The 20,471-nt window shown below is 39.4% G+C and overlaps 1 protein-coding gene across 16 annotated transcripts in view; it reads left to right on the top strand.

Moving 5' to 3' along the window:
- The window catches only part of KMT2C (lysine methyltransferase 2C), a 356,746-nt gene that overhangs the window by 27,633 nt on the left and 308,642 nt on the right, over window positions 1-20,471 (top strand). The window contains exon 1 of one of the 16 annotated variants that reach the window (XM_032767812.2): window positions 2,601-3,082. The exons of the other annotated variants lie outside the window; for them this stretch is intronic. The gene's annotated coding sequence lies outside the window, so the exon portion shown is untranslated. Of the gene's footprint in view, window positions 1-2,600; window positions 3,083-20,471 lie in introns of those variants that run through there. 16 annotated transcript variants of the gene reach the window in all.

Genomic DNA, 20,471 nt, shown 5'->3' with positions numbered 1-20,471 from the left:
TGTTGTAGTTAGTGGGAAGACTGGCTGCATGAAGCACTACATTACTTGGGCATTAAGGCCCATTTCTTGTAACAAATGTGCCTCTATCCCCAGCACCTGTGCAGTGGGATGCTGTGCGGGAATGGGGGTCTGTGTACATGGAGCTCATTGCAAGACTGGGGCTGACATTGCTTTTCAGAGGGCTTATAATGCTGCTTATTATTTGTTGTTATAAAAGTGTCTCCTGAATAGAAGCTTGTTACCCAAGTTCCAAGCCCTCATCCAACTTTTCCCTTTCTTCACATTGACAAAATATAAAATAAAAATCCGTTTTTAAGGTTTTGATAGATAGGAATTTCATCTTCCGCCCTCAGATGGACTTCTTGCATTGCTCTAATAGTGTTGTTTTGTAAAATAAAAAATTTGCAGGGGATTAATTCTGCTTTGACTTTATTTCTAAAAAAAAGTTTTAAAAATTAAGTATTTGTCTGCCATTTTTGTAATTCCATAAAATAATGCAGTACTTAGCATGAGCTTCTGTGTACATTTGCAGAAATGAAGCCTAGATTTCAAACTAAGGGCTTGTCTGTACTAGAAAGTTGCTGTGGTTTAATTTAAGGTATAATTTTAAATTTATTTAGTTAAACCAGTGCAAATCCTGGGCATGTTTTTAATCACAAACTACACCTAATGAGCTTAATTGGAGTGAAAAGCCCTTCACTGGCTTGATCTACACTTAAAAGTTGTGTTGGCATAGCTATTTTGGTCAGAGGTATGAAAAAACGTTTGCCAACAAAACCCCCAGTGTAGATGCAGCTATGTTGACAGAATGATGCTTTTTCTGACAGAAAAAACTCCTTTTCTTGGTGTAGGGCTGCATCTATACTAGGGGACTATCCTGGCATAGCTGCGTAATGGGAAGTAGATTTACTGGGTGTCCACGCTAGACTTCTTTCTTTTTTTTTAACCTAAGGCCTTGTCTACATGGGAAAATTTACAAGAACAGATACTGTGGAATACATTGTTCTGGAATATTCTGGAATAGCTATCTGTGTGGACAACATTCCAGAGTAAAAGAAATTTGATTTTGTTTTTTCCCTGCTTTTTATTCTGTAATAAAGTAAATTTTACTCTGAGTACTGTCCACATGATGGATTAAGCTAAACTGTAAAAGGGCACTCTTATTCTGGGGATATTTTGGTTATACCAAAATACTTATTCTGGAATAGCTACTTCAGCAAATTTCCAAGTGTAGACAAGAACCTTTGCAGCTCTGTGTTTAGACAATATTTTAGGCCTAAAAATGTTCAACTCAATTGGGTTAGAAAGAGTTCTTATCAATTTAAGCTAAATTGATATTATGGAATCTTAAACCCATTTAAAAGTATCCACAACAGAAGTCTGCACCAATTTAACAACGCCAGTTTCTAAAATATTCAGTTAAATCATTAAAGCTTTTGTATATGGACAAGAGTCAACATTTCTTTTTTTAAAAAACACAGGATAAATCTGGAGTAACCCCATTGATTTTATTGGCATTAATTTGGATTTACAACTATGTAATTGAGAACAGAATTTGATCCTAGAATTTCAGTTTTCAGTATAGCCAGGGAATAAAATTCTCTGGTCCTCTCTGTGTTTGCCAGCTATAGCTCAGTGTTGCTGTCAGGATTTTAATCTGTGGACTGGAAACAGACCTCTGATTTTTGAATCAAGTATTAAACCCCCTTCCCTTGTTCCCCCTCCCCCCAACCAAACTGAGCTAGACCCAAAACAAAATGTTTCCCAACAAACCTGTATTTTCTTTTACTAAGGAAACTCATAATTACCATACTATTTAAACTGATTCGTCTTTAGGAATAGATCAGCGCAAATGGAATAATTATTGCTTTTTTTTTCTTTCTGAGCAGTGCCAGTAGAAGAAAACTTTGCCGGGGCCATTTGTGGGAATGGGAAGGGCGAGTTTCGTAAGGGACATTTCTCGGACCAGGTTTTCCAACGAGTCAATTTCAAACTGGGTTGGGGAAAAGTAGTAGCGTCTTTAGTAAAGGAGTTAAAGAAGCCCCTTAATTTCAAGCTAAAATCCTGCCTTGAATAGCCCCTTAATACCCAAGACGTGTGTCTGCTAGAGAAGGAGGAGGGATCCATTTGTCCGTGTTGCAACTTTTAGTGGTGCTTTGTTAAATGGGGAAAGTACGGTTCGCCGGGGGGGGCTGAAGGGGGAAATAAAGCGTGCTGAAGTCTGGCTCCTACCCTGCTTTGGAGGTGTTTGCCAGAAAGGGACTATGGGGAGGACAGATTGCACTCGCCCCGGGGCTAATGTGACAGGCTCTTCATCCGCAGCCCTCCCGGGAGCAGCCGAGGCGCGGAGAGACGTGCTGTTCCTCACGCTCTTGCGGAGTTCGAGTTGCATTGTGCAATGCAAGCCCTTGCTGTGTGTCTCTTCGCTGCTGCTGCACCAGTGTTACAATATCGCAGCCAGGCTGCTGTTGCTGAGGAGCTCGGGTGGCTGGGTGAGGAGCCCGTCTGATGAAAACGTCTCCAGGCGGGTAGTTAAGAGTTAAGCTGGGAGCCGCTCTGCGTAGCTGGAGCAGCCGGGACTGATGGCTCCGGCTCCTGTCAGGGGGAATCCAGGCCGCACATTGGTGGCGCCCGCAGCCGTCGGATCTACTTTCTCTAGCCCTGCTTTTTTCCTCCCCTTCCCCTCCTCCTCCTCCGGCGGCTCCAGTCTGGCTCGGGGAGGATCCCGAGAGCTGAAGTTTCGAGGCGATTCGGGGCTCGCGGAGCGGCCGCTGCCATGGGGGCTTTGGCAGGACACGTCTAGAAGCGCGCCTGCCCCTTGTCCGTGCCCAGGCTCCCGGGGAAGTGGCCTGGGAAGTGCTCGCAGCCGGCGGTGGATTTGGGGAGTAGCATGGCTGATCTAAGGGAGTGCTGAGCAGTTTGTGTCTGTACGACGCTGGGCTTGGATTGTAACATGTAAATAACTTCTCCTTTCTCTGGACAATAAGCCAGGGCACCGATGCCAGCCCCTCCATTTTCCAAAGAGGTTTTGTGAGAGGTTCTCAGGCTCTGGATTATGTTGTGCAAAAACAATTCGCTAGGGGTGAGTGTGTCTTGCGTTTAACTTCTTTGTATTAAAGGGCAAAATGTGACAGGCGGCACGGGGCTGCATATGGCAATCTGCATTATAATTCTGTGGAGACAGATGGAGTGTCTACATAAGGAGGGGTAGTGGGAGCTGAGGTACTAGGTTGGAAACTTATCAGGAGTGCTGTGGTGACACTGACACTCTAGAGAGATTTTCACACCCTTTGGTCAAAATCCATCTTCTGAGATCAAAATGTATATGTCAGTCCAGGTTACAGGTTCACTATATAATCTTCAACTCAAATAAAAGACGCAGCTCAGGACTGACTGGTGTTATATGACCAATAGTCCGGTCATTTGTTTCTAAGTGTGTGTGTGTATGTATAATGTTCATTTTTTTTTGTTTTTGTTTTGTTTTTTTTAAAAGAATATGTTTTTTTTTTAAACGTGGCCTAAATATGATAAATAAAACTAATTTTATTAGCCTTTTTTTTCCACTTGAGTGCTTGGGTGTCCTGAAACTTAAAAATACAGTAAGGAATAGGATTATTTCTTCTGTATGTTTCTTAAATATTCTACACATGCACATAGCTATTCTTGTAAAACCATGTAATCTTAAATATTTTCACATCTTTTTAAAATATAGTATGTCTACAAAATTTTAGATTCTCTTCCCCATCCTTTTCCTGCTCATATTAATTTTAAATCAGAAAAATACTATTAGATGACCTGTTTGTAAAATATACTGAAAATACTGGGTGTTTAAACCATCTTATATTTTGATCTGTGATCTATGAGCAATGAACAAATAGATCAAAAGTCAAAGAATGGATTATGTAACTGGTTTGATTCAGTGAATTTGATACAAACTATAAGGGAGAGCTGTTAAGTATGATTTAATGTTGTGCTTATGGCCTAGTTAATTCAGTATTCATACTGTTGTTGAACTATGACTTTTATCATGTAACTAATGCTAGATACTAAATATCAAACATTTGACAAGTGAAACATTTGTTAGTAATATACTAGATTCATGGTATGTTTGAAAGACATTCATGAGCGTATATGTAATTTTTATTATTTGATTTGTCAGTCTTTGTAGTATAGTATGATTCTTGCATTGTTCAAAAGGGGTACTTTAAAGAACCTTATGCCAGTATTAAAGTAGTCACATGTTGTTGTTATGCCTGTGGAAGATAGACAAGACAAATAGTCAATTTTGTTATTGCAAAACTAAAGCAAATATGCCATTTGAAGGCTTTCAATGAACATAAAAATAATATATGCTAAAATATATAAAATTAAAGTAGCAGAAATGCTAAATATAGCTATAGTCGTACATTAGCATACTGTAAATACTTTATTATGCATTAACATAGTACATTAAATGCCCACTTCCTGTAGAAAAAACTGTAGTTCACTGCCTGCTTAGTGGAAATATTTTAAACCACTATGGTTATAAGACAATTGGAAACAGAAGACAAGATATACTTTTATCAACAGTGCTAATGTGATGCAGCTGCATCCATGCTAACCATTCATTAATGTGTCATTAAAGAGCACTGTACATTTTGTTTCTTAATGTTTTAAAAGCATGCCCCTTTTAATCCATCCATCAAAAATATCCTTTCCTTCTGACAATATGCTTTGAGTATATTGGCTACCCAGAATAATATCTTTGTCAGATTTGTGTACTCTGTTGAATTATGTCCTAGAATAATGAAATATTACTTATTCTGCACTCTTCTTTCTCAGAGAGACCCCTGTAGCCTTTCAGTGAAATTGTTGATTAAGATTTTTTGTTTTAATAGTTTATTTTATATTATGACATTTGACAGTTTTTGTCATGACAGTGGAATGTGATCACAGCATGTAAACTTCCTTAGCATAGATAATTCACCACATTTCCCCAAAGATTATTCTCCTAAAAGTGAACTGCATAGCCAAAACGAAAATAAGTCATGTATGGATTTCTTCTTTGAATGCGTTTTCTGACCAGGCTGTAGGGGCTGTCTCTCCATCCTTCACAGCTGTGCCAATTTATGTTTTCCTAGTTTTTGAAATGTTTTTTCTCTCCATGCTTGAGTTTGAAGAATTCAGCCCAGCAAAGTGGGAACTGCCTATACACAGAATAATAGGGAGCATGACTATCCAATGTTGTCAAATGCACAGTGTAAACAAACTGAAAAGTATAGAAATATTTCTTTTTTCAATCTGTATTTTAGTTCTAATAATCTTATGAGTTAAAAGGTAACAATAGTAGGTAATGCTTTTTCAGAGAAGTATGATTTTTTTTTAAATAAGTTGATAGTGTGCCTATAGCTAGCCTTTTATAATTCTATTTTTCCTCAATGAAATCTTTTTGGCACAACCTGGTTCACTGGCAATATCCCACAGTGTGTTATCACAGATATCCAGTGTCGCATTACAATCCATGGCATTTGCTGTGTCATAGTGGTACATTCCAGGATACCTTTAGTGAACCAGGAAATGCCGTTAGGCGTTTGGAAGGAGATAGTTGGGAAAATATTATGGTGGAGTGATAGCCACATCATAATGAAGATCAGTAGAGAGTTTTCAGTTTAATGGGAGTATATCTGGTAATCCAATAGAAATGTAAATAAAGTTAGTTAAACCTTATTTCTGTGGGGGATCCAGGGTTTGTAGAAAGTATTCAGCATACAAATATATGTTTAATTCAATCTTGTTTAGGTATTTTCAGTGCTGGACGACTTAGGCTAAAAACAAGTACTAAAATAAGTGGCAAAACAGCACAGCTTTAATTACATAACAAAACAGACCTATTTTTGTTTTTAAGAATGGTGTCTACTTTGTGAAGAAATGTCCTCATGTGCTTTTGAAAACATCGAAGTGCCTCATGTAGGTTTTATTTTCCTCTTGGCTTGCACGTGCATCACCAACCTTAATGGGAGATCATTTTGTATATACTGAGGATATTTGATCTCCATTAGTGATGCTTTAAAAGTTAGTAAAATGTTGCTTTACACATTTTCTTCTTACCTTGCTCCCGCACAGTACCTGTATGTTGTGTAGGATCACTGTTTAAATGTTGTTTTGAACAAGTGTGGTTTGTGCTAATGGTGCTTTTGCAATACTATATCTGAAAAAAAGTGTGGTGTGCTAGTTCAACCAATCTTTGCATTCTAATTGTCACAGTATTGAAAAGTGAAATTAAATATCACAGATTATATTATGAAATTGGACACTAATAGAAACTGAAGCCCTGCATTTTCAAACCACACCTCAGTTTTTGCAGATGTAATATTATTTTAGTAATGAGTTGTTTTGTTTTAAATACTATTGAGAAGTGCACATGCCTAAATTGAATAGTTGTGTGGTCTTATTGCAAACTGTGTACTTTTTTCCCCACTTTTTGATTCTGTTACCTTTGTTCACTGTCATGCCTAAACAGAGGCCCCAGTTCTGTAAAAGAATCTACATGCCCAGCCTGTAAGGGAGTTTAGATTACTTCAGTGGGACTGTCTCTAGGAGGAAGGATGAGTGTAGATTTTTATTACTTATCATTTTATAGTTGTCACAGGTATTCTTCACAAGACCAGGCCCCTGCCTCAGACAGTTTACAATCTAAATGATGGTCTTAACAGACAAGTGAAAAGGAAGAGAGAAGGAGAGGATCATGAAAAGACATAGTATATGGATATATGGATAATTGGTTATTTAAATTACACACTTATACCATTAAGATGTATATATGTCTGTTGTTTGTTTTTGTTCAAGTGAGAATAAAGAATTTGCTACACTAGTTCAGAACAATGGTCCATCTAATCCAATATGCTGCATGAGTTGAAGAAAGGTGCAAGAAACTCTGAAATGGACAATTATGGAATAATCCATTCCATAGGGGATCTGTTAAGAGATTGAATTATGCCCTGAAGCATAATCGGTTATGGTCTTTCCAAGCTTTTAAAATTCCACCTGATGTAGCTCTGGGTGTTTGGCACCATAATGAGAAGTGTCTTTAGGAGTAGTTTGAATGAGACAAGGGTGGAAGATTGACAGATTTTTGAAGGTCTTTGCAAGCTAGTTGGACAGTGTGAAAAGAGCATGGTGCTGTTGGCAGAGCAGAGAGTACAGAATGGAGAGAATGTGAAAGAAGACCAATTCAGAGATGTAGTGCATTGAAAGGAAGGGCTAGCCATTTGAACTTGATTTGCAGCACAGTATAGAGTCAACATAGTGACTCAAATTGGGGCATGATATGGTTTGAATGAAGGGTGGCTGGTGCCAAATGCTTAAGGTAGAATGAACAGAACCAGGGGAACTATCGAGTGATCCATCGCCTGTTGTCCAGTCCTAGCTTCTGGCAGTCAGAGGCTTAGAGACATCCAGAGCATGGGGTTGCATCCCTGACCATCTTGGCAAATAGCCATTGATGGAGCTATCCTCTATGGATGTATCTAATTTTTCTTTGAACCCAGTTATACTTTTGGCCTTCACAACATTGTTTGGCAATGAGCTCAAAAGGTTGAGTGTGAATTGTGTGAAGAAGTACTTCCTTATGCCTGTTTTAAACCTGTTGGTAATTCATTTCACTGGGTGGACCCCTGGTTTTTGTGTTATACGAAAGGCTAAATAGCACTTCCTTATTCACTTTCTCCATACTTTCTCTGATTTTATAGATCTCTACCTTATCTCTCCTTAGTCGTCTCTTTTCTAAGCTGAAGAGTCCCAGTCTTTTTAATATCTCTTCATATGGAAGCTGCCCCAGACCCCTAATCATTTTTGTTGCCCTTCTCTGCACTTTTTCCAATTCTAATATATCTTTTTTTGAGATGGAGCAACCAGAATTGTATGCAGTATTCAAGGTGTGGGCATACAGTGGATTGATAGAGTGGCATGATATTTACTGTCTTATTATTTATCTCTTTTCTAATGGTCCCTAACGCTCTGAAAGCCTTTTGGATTGCCACTGCACATTGAGTGGATATTTTTGGAGAACTATCCAGAATTACTCCAAGATCTTTCTTGAATGGTACTAGCTAATTTAGACCCCATCATTTTGTATGTATAGTGGGGATTATGTTTTCCAGTATGCATTCATTTGCATTTATCAACATTGGATTTCACTGCTATTTTGTTTCCCATTCATCCAGAGCAGGGGTTCTCAAACTGGGGGTCGGGACCCCTCAAGGGGTCGCAAGGTTATATGGGGGTCGCAAGCTGTCAGTCTCCACCCCAAACCCTGCTTTGCCTTCAGCATTTATAATGGTGTTGATTAAAAAAGTGTTCTTAATTTTATTTATAAGGGAGGGTCACACTCAGAGACTTGCTATGTAAAAGGGGTCACCAGTAAAAAAGTTTGAGCACCACTGATCCAGAGTATCTCTTTGCAGTCAGCTTTGGCCTTAACTATGTTGAGTAATTGTGTATCCTGTAAAAAACTTGCCACCTCACTATTCACCCCTTTTTCTATATCATTTATGAATATGTTGAACAGCACAGTCCCAGTACAGATCCTTAGGGTACCCCACTACTTTTAACGTCTCTCCGTTGTGAAAACTGACCATATTCCTACCCTTCGTTTCCTATTTTTTAGGTAGTTACTGGTCCATGAAAGCACTTCTCTTCTTAACCCATGACTGCCTACTTTGCTTAAGAGCTTTTGTTGAAGGACCTTGTCAAAGGCTTTCTAAAAGTCCAAGTGCACTACAAAGTTCTCTGGATCTCCCTTGTCTACATGTTGACCCCCCTCAAAGGATTCTGATAGATTGGTGAGGCATGATTTCCCTTTACAGAATCATTGTTACTTCCCTGCCCACCTCCCCCTCACCTCCCCACAAACCATGTATCATTTATTCAAAATGAGCTATCTAGGACTGGAATGGGACCTTCGAGAGGTCATCAAAGTCCAGTCTCCCTGCCCTCTTGGCAGGACCAATACTGTCAGAACCATCCCTGATAGACATTTATCTAACCTACTCTTAAATATCTCCAGAGATGGAGATTCCACAACCTCCCTAGGCAATTTATTCAGTATTATAACACCTCGACAGTTTAGCTAACTTTCCTGATGTCCAACCTAAATCTCCTTGCTGCAGTTAAGCCCATTGCTCTTGTTCTATCATTAGAGACTAAGGTGACAAAGTTTTCTCCCTCCCCCTGATAACACCCTTTTAGATACCTGAAAACTGCGCTATTATGTCCCCTCTCTCAGTCTCCTTTTCCAACTAAAATAACCAATTTTTTCAGTCTTTCTTCATAGGTCATGTTCCAGACCTTTAATCATTCTTGTTGCTCTTGCTCTGGACCCTCTCTCAAGTTCTTCCACATTTTCTGAAATTGGTGCCCAGAACTGGACACAATACTCCAGTTGAGGCCTAACCAGCAGAGAATCGGAAGAATGACTTTCTCGTGTCTTGTTTACAAACACCTGTTAATGCATCCCAGAATACGTTTGCTTTTTTTGCAACAGTATAACTGTTGACATCATATTTAGCTTGTGGTCCACTATGACCCTAGATCTCCTTTCTGCATACCTCTTCCTAGACAGTCCTTCCCAGTCTGTAGTGTGAACTGATTGTTCCTTCTAAGTGGAGCACTTTGCATTTGGCCTTTGTTGAGCTTCAACCGGTTTACCTCAGACCACTTCTCCAATTTGTCCAGATCATTTTGAATTTTGACCCTGTCCTCCAAAAGCAGTTGCAGTCCTCCCAGTTTGGTATATCTTGCAAACTTAATGAGAGATGTTGGCATAGAATGTACAAAGTCGTTGATGAAGATATGAACAGAGCTGGTCCCAAAACAGACCCTGCGGAACCCCACTTGTATATCTTTCCGGCAGGATTGGGAGCCATTAATAACTACTCTCTGAGTACGGTATTCAGCCAGTTATGCACCCCACCTTATAGTACCCCATCTAAATTGTATTTGCCTAGTTTATCGATAAGGTATATGTCGTCGAGACCGTATCAAATGCCTTACTAAAGTCTAGTATACCACATCCACCGCTTCTCCTATTCCACAAGACCGTTATCCAATCAAGAGAAAGCGATCAGATTATTTGACCACAATTTGTTCTTAACAAAATCATGCTGGCTATTCCCTATCACCTTACCACCTTCCAAGTGTTTTGTAGATGATGTCTTTAATTACTTGCTCCATTATCTTCCCTGCATCAGCGAATTTAACTAACTGACTGTAGTTTCCTGGGTTGTTTTTATTTCCCTTTTATAGAGGTCACATATTTCGCCCTTTTCCAGTCTTCTGGAATCTCTCCCGGCTCCCAAACTTTCCCAAAGATAATAGCTAGAGGCTCAGATACTCCTCCATTAACTCCTTGAGATTCTAAGATATCTTTCATCAGGCCCTGGTGACTTGCAGGCATCTAACTTTTCTAAGTGATTTTTAACTTGCTCTTTTTTATTTTATCTCTAAATACCTACCCCCGTCCCATAAGCATTCACTTTGTTAGGCATTCCTTCAGACTCCTCAGTGAAGACCGAACAAAGAAGTCATCTCAGCATCTCTGCATCCCTCAAGTTTCCGGTTACTGTTTCATCCTCCTCCACGAGCAGTGGGCCTACCCTGTCCTTGGTCTTCCCTCTTGCTTCTAAAGTATTGATAAAAAATCTTCCTTTTCCCTTTATTCCCATAGGCTAGTTTTGAGCTCATTTGTGTCTCTTTGCCTTCTATTTCGCCCCTGCATTCCTGTGTTATTGCGCCTATATCATGCTGATGTATCTGACCTATGTTTCTATGTTTATATGACTCCTTTTTATTTGTCAGGTCAATGCAAGATTCTCGTGGTTAAGCCAAGGTGTCCTTTGCACATTTTCGGTCTTTCCTACCATGCGAATGCCTTGCTTTTGGCACTGTAATAGTGTCCTATTCAAACTGCCAACTCTACTCAGTTGTTTTTCCCCTCAGCCTTGATTCCCGTGGGACCCTACCTATCTGCTCTCTGAGCTTGCCAAAATCCGCCTTCCTGAAATCCATGGTCTCTATTTTGCTGTACTCCCTTCTGCCCTTCCTTAGAATTGGAAACTCTATGATTTCATGATCACTTTCACCCAAACTTCCTTCTACTTTCAAATTCTCAACAAGTTCCTCCCTATTTGTTATGTGTCTGATAATTCTGTTCTTTACTATAGTTTCAACCGACTTGCCTGGTACTGAAATTAGGCTTACCTGCCTGTAATTGACAGGTCACCTCTGGAGTCTTTTTTAAAAATAGGCATTACATTAGCTATCCTCCAGTCATCTGTTACAGAGGCTGATTTTAAGTGAGAGGCTACATACCACAGTTAGTGGTACTACAGTTTTCTATTAGAGTTCCTTCAGAACTCTTGTGTGAATACCATCTGACCTTGGTGACTTATTACTGGTTGATCTATTAATTTGTTCCAAAACTTCCTTTATTGCCACTTCAGTCTTTGAAACTTGTCACCTAGAAAGAATGGTTCCGCTGTGGGAATCTCCCTCACATCTTCTGTAGTAAAAAATAATGCAGAAGACATTGCCGTAGTTGAGGCACATAATCGGGGAATGTGTCCAGAATCTTTATTTTATTTTATTTTATTTTTTTTAAATCCTTACCCATATTGTTATGTGACTATGGCCAGGAAATAAAGAGCTCTTTTTATCTGTCACACCTGCCTTACAGAGTGTACAAATGGCTTGGCCATTGAGACAGAAAGAAAGAATTACAATTCCTTGTAGGTTCAAAACTGCTTACAAAATGGGAGTCCTGAATTGAAAATCTGGCCCTATGTTGTTAAACTTTAGCAGATTGATGTTTTCAACAAGAAAACAAATAGTTGGACAATGCTATCTCAACAGACTTCATTGCTCATAGGAGTGAGTAGAACATCAGCCCAGAGTGTTTGTGAGAGAAATTGTCTTGCATTGGTTATGAGGAGGGAGTCCAGAAGTCAGAGAAATATAACATTAAATGAGATAGATAACAGATTAAGGGTGGGAAGGACAGATTTTAGTCCCTTTTTTCACCTCAATCCATTTTGGTGCAATTGTTTGTCTCTGAGCAAGCTCTTTTCAGGTGCATTTAACCACCTTCTCCTTCTATTTGGCTTTTGTTCTTTTCCATTAGAAAGGTGATATTTTAATTAAAGAAACAGTTGTAAAGGTAATTCCAGTTGGTATTTCGGAATCACGATATTAGTTTTTAAACTCTAGGTCTGAGAGGGAGACTATCATATTGAAGAGTGATGGAGGGTTTTTGAGTCAAGGTCGAGGGTTTTGAGAGGTGGTTTGTGTGGACTCTGATACAGTCTTTTAGGATCTCTTCCTAAAACTGGGCTGGGAGAAGACTTTTTTTTACACCTTTGTACCATCTGCTCTTAGTGTAACGAGTAATATATTGTTCTTTCACAACTTATTTACTTCCCTTCAGTATCAGCATATATCTTGTCTATATGATGGTGTTTAACTGATGGCTATTGTCAAGCTAAAATTTTTATCAGTACAATTTTAAAAAAAAAGGTTAACTCTATTATTGGCTCCTAGTAACTATTATTTATTTGTTGAACCTCAGTCATTAATGTAGCTTCCATGGAGATCTTTGAAAACCAAATGATGTGTATCTGAGACCTTTAGAAAATTAAGTTGGTTTAACTATGTCAGTCAAGGGTGTGAAAGATCCTGAGTTGCATTATGAAGCAGACATAAGTCCCTGTGCAGACAGTGCTAGGTCAATGGGAGAATTCTTCATTGACTTAACTACTGCCTCTTGGGGAGGTGGATTACTTGTGCCCATGGGAGAACCCCTTCTATCAGCATAGGTGGTGTCTACATTGAAGTGCTGCAGCGGTGCAGTTGAGCCATGGTAGCTTTTTAAGTGTAGAAGTACCCTAAATTAATCATAAGCATTTACTACTGTAGCTATATCTGTTGTCTTTTGTTGAGCATCCAAAACTTTCTAAAATCTTGTTTGACTGTTGTGTAGAATGTTATTTTAATGTATTCATGTGTAGTTCCTGATTATGGCTAGCATTATGATGGGGAAGTGGTGGTCCCAAGAATTGATGGCATAGCTTGCTCTTGGAATTCAAGTATAAAAGACTTTTTTTTGCTCATTTTCTCATTGCAGGACAATCTTAACATGTTAAAATATCTTCTGGACATGGCTTTTCCATAACTACCTAAATATTTTCAGTGGTAATGCACTTAAACCTTCAAATAGAGACCTGTTTATAATATGTATTATAGCTTCATTGAATTTCTAATCAAGATAACAAGGTATTCTGTACATCACCAAGGACCTCATCCCAAGACAATCTGAAGTCAGTGAGAGATTTTCATTTGATTTTTTTAATGGGCTTTGGATCAGGTCCTAATGGTTAGTGTACAATCCTTACCTGTGATGGTGACCATCTACTCATGCAAATAATCCTATTGAAATCAAAGGAATTATTCTTGAGAGTAAATGCCCACCAACAGGAGTAACAGTTGGGCAGTCCAGCCTCTACTTTTGGTAGTTTTTTGAATAATTATGCATACGGATGCAATTATGATGCAATAATGATGTTGACGATATTAACCAGTTTTTATGTATGATGATTATACACAATCTAAAACTATGGATAACTGGTTGTATAGATGTGCATCACAAGCTTGTTCTCTCATATCTTCTTAAAACTTGAAGAGTGAGGCTAGCTTTCATAGAATCATAGACATGCAGGACTAGAAGGGACTTCAGTAGCCCATGTTGTCCAGTCCCCTGCGCTCAAGGCAGGACTGAGTAATAACTAGACCAGTCCTGACAGATGTTGGTCTAACCTGTTCTTAAAAACCTCCAGTGACCCAGATTCCACAAGCTCCCTAGACAATTTGTTCCAGTGCTTAACCACCCTGACAAGAAGTTTTTTCCTAATGTCCAACCTAAACTTCCCTTGTTGCAATTTAAGCCCATTTTTTCTTGTCCTATCCTCAGAGATTAAGGAGAACAATTTTTCATCCTTTTCCTTGTAACAACCTTTTATGTACTTAAAAACTGTTATAATGTCCTTTCGATCTTTTCTTCCAGTCCTCTAGACTCTCTCCTGTTTTCCATGTGTTTTCGAAGATAATTGCTAATGGTTCACATATCTCCTCAGTCAGCTCCTTGAGTAATCTAGGATTTCCATTGACTTTCCACTGGCTTACACTCCATGCAACAATATTGGGGTTCCCATTGACTCCATTAGGGTTTTCTGGGCTGCAATTAATTACAGAATTTGGACCTTGGTTTGTGTTGCAGACTTCTTCTGATACTCAGTTTTAATCTTGATATTACAGGTGTGTTGACAGAAATCACAATGACATTGTTTTGTGTTAAATCTTAGTAGAGCGGTAGAGGGCTGGATGATTTTGGAGACAGGACTATCCATAGCCCAACTTCTCTGCCATTGTTTTCTACTCAGGCCAAAGAATATGTTTGGAGGGGCTGCTCCTCCTTTGGGTCCCTGTGACAGGGTTCTAGGCAGGAAGTGCTTAATCAGCCCCCTGCCATGCCAGCCCCAATCAAGGGGAATGGATTGGGGCTGGCTGAATAGTCCTGCCTGCTTGGCAACTAGGAACAGATGCCAGCCTAGTTAGCCAGGGGCTATAAAGTATGGGAGGGAGGAAGCCAGAGAGGGGAGAGAAATGCCAGAGGCCGAGAGGGACTGGTGGCTCTGGTCTGTTGCTGGTGAAGTCTGGTAAAACCCTGTGCTTAGATAGTAAGCTGGTGATGGGAAAGAACTATAAATAAAATACATGGGTGCTTGCATTGACCTGAGGTGTGCCTGATTGGTTTTGTGAGGGCAGCAGTGGCAGAAGCAAGAGGGGCCCAGCTGTGCCTTACTACAGTCCCCTAGTAAAGTGCATGGACTTGCAGATGAGGAAGAGGAGGCCTCTTCTGAAGAATAAATCTGTCTTGGAGACTCACTTTTGTAGTAGAAAAGCAGGTAATAGGCTATAAATCAGTCCCTTCAGAAACTTCTCCTAGGAGAAGGGGCTATTCTTCTCAAACATTTGTGTAGTCCTTTGAGCTAAAGGCAGTTAGAAGTTACAAACTTTGCCACTCCTGTATGTCTCATGAACAGGAGACATTTTAGTACATGAACATAGTCCTGGAATCATCCTCAGGTTGATATTGTAGTACCTTCTGCATCTTAGAAATGCTTCTTACCGCTGTGAGGAAATGTTTCCCTCCAAAATACATTGGACAAATAGGTAGACAGCAGTTAATTTTCAGCTGTTTGGGATCTCAGTTAAATATTGATTCTGTGTAAGGTTAGAGCAATGCTAGAATGTGTGGGGAAACTGAGTGTCCTGTCTACTGGAGCTGGATACTACTGCAGGTTAGTAGATAGGAGCAAGATATCAGCTAGCTTTCTGAAATGACCTGGAATAAGACATGTTCATATTATCTTCTAAGGTCATATCAAACAATCTGGTGACTAGGTGAGTCTATTATTAGTTACCAGACTAATTAAAAAAAAATGTTTGGAAAGAGAGGTTTTATATAAAAACTTAGGCTACGTCTTCACTACAGGCGTATCGGCGGATAGCAATTGCTTGCTCGGGGATCGATATATCGCGTCTCATCTAGATGCGATATATCGATCCCCGAACACGCTTATATCGATTCCGGAACTCCACCAACCCGAATGGAGTTGCGGAATCGACAGGGGGAGCCACTGACATCGATCCCGTGCTGTGAGGACGGTGAGTAATTCAATCTTAGATACTTCGACTTCAGCTACGTTATTCACGTAGCTGAAGTTGCGTATCTAAGATCGATTTTCCCCTGTATCGTAGACCAGCCCTTAGATTCAGCTGAAATCAAAGGCTTGTATCTGTGAGGGACAACTTTCTGCTCTTGCAGTTATTTTTAATCTAGAAGGTGGCACGCGAGCTGATTTTCAGTGGCACTCTCACTGCATGGGTCCTGGCCACCGTTCTGAGGGGCTCTGCATTTTAATTTAATTTTAAATGAAGCTTCTTAAACTTTTTAAAAACCTTATTTACTTTACATACAACAATAGTTTAGTTATATATAATAGACTTATAGAAAGAGACCTTCTAAAAACGTTAAAATGTTTACTGGCACGCAAAACCTTAAATGAAAGTGAATAAATGAAGACTCAGCACAGCACTTCTGAAGGGTTGCCGACCCCTGCCCTAAGTCTTCTTGCAGTATCCAGAATACCATACTTTTTCTTTCTTACATCACCTCACAGTCAGAAGAAGTGACAATCTTATTTACTATATTGGATCTGCATGTTGAAAGAGCAGTTGCACAATGTTTTGTTTGCTTTACTTTTTGATGAAGGATTTGAATCTGGATGATCACTCTAACCTAAAACTGTCATATAGTGGCTGAAAAAGTTATACTTATGACTCATGAAGAAAATCTTATCGGTGATTCTGACCCTTTACAGTTGATTACTGCTTCAGGAGCTGTCAGTTCCTCAGCTGGTTATTGATCAGTTTTAAAAAAAGCAAACAGAAATTCAACATGCAGTATGTTTTAATTGAAAACAATGCTCTCCTCTGAAGAGAAATATTCTCATTGTTTACAGTGATCTCTTATTTTCCTGTATCTTCCTTCCTACCAAAGGCAGTTGTATTAATTTAATTTAGCTAATTTATATTTTAGGGCCTCATTTTACTACAGTAAGCATCATGGGACAGGGACTTAGTCATGTTAATCACCACTATATAAATAGTAACAATAGAGGAATGAAAAGTCAGGACTCCATTATACAACAAATAGACTCAGCTGTGCTCTCTAGGAGGCGTCCTAAAATTGTAGCTGTGGCTGCAAATAGTAAAATGGATCAGTCTCCAGAGTTGTATCTTCTGAAATAGAGAGTTTAATATGCCCCAAATCTGGAGACCCAAAGTTTCAAATCCACAGATTTTTACTGATCCCTTTGAACTGGAGGATTGAGAGCCGCCTACTAAAAAGCATAGACCTATTGGAACCATGTTGTAGTTGTACATGCCTGATGGCGGCCTGTTATGTGAGGGTGGGGACACAGTAGAGTTCAGATGATACTTGGAATCTGGACAAATTGAGAGTCCTGCTTCTGAATCAATATTCTATAGATAGGGGGGTATGCAGAGTACTATAGAAGTTCAAATATATGACTTTTATGTTGGGACATTATCAAGTTAGATAATTTGGTATGTGTAACTACATTACATAAAAGGTGTCTTTAAAAGAAAGAAAATTGTGTATGCAACAGGGATGGGGAATTGCTGTGCTGAAGACAACTGAAATTCTGGAAAGTGTGTATCCGCAGTGAGAAAGAGAGATCACATAGCTGGCATAAAGGAGGACCTGTTTTCACTTGCATATGTGGCCACATCTAGAAATCTATCAGTTTTAAGAACTAAATTGTTTGAGAATTGAATGTCTGAGGGGACTGAAAACAGAAACAGTCAACTAGAAATCTTCAACTAGATTACTAATTTGAATCTGGCCCAGGTCAGTAATGAATGAGGATTTTCTGGTATCAAGTGGCTGTTTATCCCCCTGTGAAATGAGTCTCAGTCCAGTTTCTAGAGGACAATTGTCCTCATCTCTGAAACCACTACCACATTTGATACTAATTTGGTATCCATATTGGTAGCTTAGCATAGAGATAAAGGGCTGAATGGGCATGAATGCTAGACAATCCTTTTGTGCCTGGAGTTGGTCTTTCCATGTTGTGTTTGAGGCACTTTGCAGAGCAGTGTGGAGGAACTTGAATTATTGCAGCCTGTTCTGTACCCAGAAGAGATGGATTGAAATTTTCTTTCTGGCATCTTTCAAAAACATTTTAATCAATCACATTTTTAGTGATTTGAAAAATGTCAGGCAGTTGAAGCAAATTCCATTAACTGCAAGAGATTTTTAAAACATTGAATTATTATAGATATACATCAGTATAACAGACCAGTCCATTTAGAGTTAGCTGTGTCTATGTGGCAATTCAACTAAATTCCAATAGAGTGTAAGTATAACAGAGCATCTAAAAAGCAAATTAAAATATTTTTCATTGTATTCAAATAATGCTTCTAAAGGGCTGATCCAGAAGAATGCTTTCGAGGGTTCTCTGTAGCAACATTTTTTTGTTTTTAAAAGTAATGGGTTTTTATCTCCATCAAGAGTTGTTTGAGTGATTCGAGTGAAGTGAGTTTGGCAGAGTAATTAATGATGAATACATTATTGTAACAGGCAAGGAAATATGCTGTGTGGAACAATATGAGGAATTTTTAGTCAGCTAGGTTTGTGTATAGTATAATTCAGATTATTTTATTAGCAGCCATCTTGGAGCATTTATTGGAAGTGAGCATAAATTTACTGTGTGTAGAAGACATCACATTCAGATAGTTTTGTGTATTTTCCTTTAAAAAATTAATACATTAGTGTACTTGACTGCAATATGTTAGAACTTTTGTGCAAGAAATAACACTAGGTTGAAGCTTGGTAGCTGAAGATCTGTAAAGAATGCCAGTTCACTTTTTTTTTTTTTTTTACATGCAAGCTCCATGTAGAAAACAAGGTACGTCGTCATTAAAGATTCCTCAAAGTCTCTAAGCTTGGCAGCCCTAAGAGTCTTTTTTTTGTCTGTGGTAGGGCTATGCTGCATAGAAGAAATACTGTTTTTATNCTAAACTTCCCTTGTTGCAATTTAAGCCCATTTTTTCTTGTCCTATCCTCAGAGATTAAGGAGAACAATTTTTCATCCTTTTCCTTGTAACAACCTTTTATGTACTTAAAAACTGTTATAATGTCCTTTCGATCTTTTCTTCCAGTCCTCTAGACTCTCTCCTGTTTTCCATGTGTTTTCGAAGATAATTGCTAATGGTTCACATATCTCCTCAGTCAGCTCCTTGAGTAATCTAGGATTTCCATTGACTTTCCACTGGCTTACACTCCATGCAACAATATTGGGGTTCCCATTGACTCCATTAGGGTTTTCTGGGCTGCAATTAATTACAGAATTTGGACCTTGGTTTGTGTTGCAGACTTCTTCTGATACTCAGTTTTAATCTTGATATTACAGGTGTGTTGACAGAAATCACAATGACATTGTTTTGTGTTAAATCTTAGTAGAGCGGTAGAGGGCTGGATGATTTTGGAGACAGGACTATCCATAGCCCAACTTCTCTGCCATTGTTTTCTACTCAGGCCAAAGAATATGTTTGGAGGGGCTGCTCCTCCTTTGGGTCCCTGTGACAGGGTTCTAGGCAGGAAGTGCTTAATCAGCCCCCTGCCATGCCAGCCCCAATCAAGGGGAATGGATTGGGGCTGGCTGAATAGTCCTGCCTGCTTGGCAACTAGGAACAGATGCCAGCCTAGTTAGCCAGGGGCTATAAAGTATGGGAGGGAGGAAGCCAGAGAGGGGAGAGAAATGCCAGAGGCCGAGAGGGACTGGTGGCTCTGGTCTGTTGCTGGTGAAGTCTGGTAAAACCCTGTGCTTAGATAGTAAGCTGGTGATGGGAAAGAACTATAAATAAAATACATGGGTGCTTGCATTGACCTGAGGTGTGCCTGATTGGTTTTGTGAGGGCAGCAGTGGCAGAAGCAAGAGGGGCCCAGCTGTGCCTTACTACAGTCCCCTAGTAAAGTGCATGGACTTGCAGATGAGGAAGAGGAGGCCTCTTCTGAAGAATAAATCTGTCTTGGAGACTCACTTTTGTAGTAGAAAAGCAGGTAATAGGCTATAAATCAGTCCCTTCAGAAACTTCTCCTAGGAGAAGGGGCTATTCTTCTCAAACATTTGTGTAGTCCTTTGAGCTAAAGGCAGTTAGAAGTTACAAACTTTGCCACTCCTGTATGTCTCATGAACAGGAGACATTTTAGTACATGAACATAGTCCTGGAATCATCCTCAGGTTGATATTGTAGTACCTTCTGCATCTTAGAAATGCTTCTTACCGCTGTGAGGAAATGTTTCCCTCCAAAATACATTGGACAAATAGGTAGACAGCAGTTAATTTTCAGCTGTTTGGGATCTCAGTTAAATATTGATTCTGTGTAAGGTTAGAGCAATGCTAGAATGTGTGGGGAAACTGAGTGTCCTGTCTACTGGAGCTGGATACTACTGCAGGTTAGTAGATAGGAGCAAGATATCAGCTAGCTTTCTGAAATGACCTGGAATAAGACATGTTCATATTATCTTCTAAGGTCATATCAAACAATCTGGTGACTAGGTGAGTCTATTATTAGTTACCAGACTAATTAAAAAAAAATGTTTGGAAAGAGAGGTTTTATATAAAAACTTAGGCTACGTCTTCACTACAGGCGTATCGGCGGATAGCAATTGCTTGCTCGGGGATCGATATATCGCGTCTCATCTAGATGCGATATATCGATCCCCGAACACGCTTATATCGATTCCGGAACTCCACCAACCCGAATGGAGTTGCGGAATCGACAGGGGGAGCCAC

This window comes from Chelonoidis abingdonii, chromosome 2 (assembly GCF_003597395.2).
Source record: "Chelonoidis abingdonii isolate Lonesome George chromosome 2, CheloAbing_2.0, whole genome shotgun sequence".
NCBI classification, from domain to species: Eukaryota; Metazoa; Chordata; order Testudines; family Testudinidae; genus Chelonoidis; species Chelonoidis abingdonii.
The sequence above is the reverse complement of the archived record's forward strand: the minus strand, read 5'-3'. Positions and strand labels throughout refer to the sequence as shown.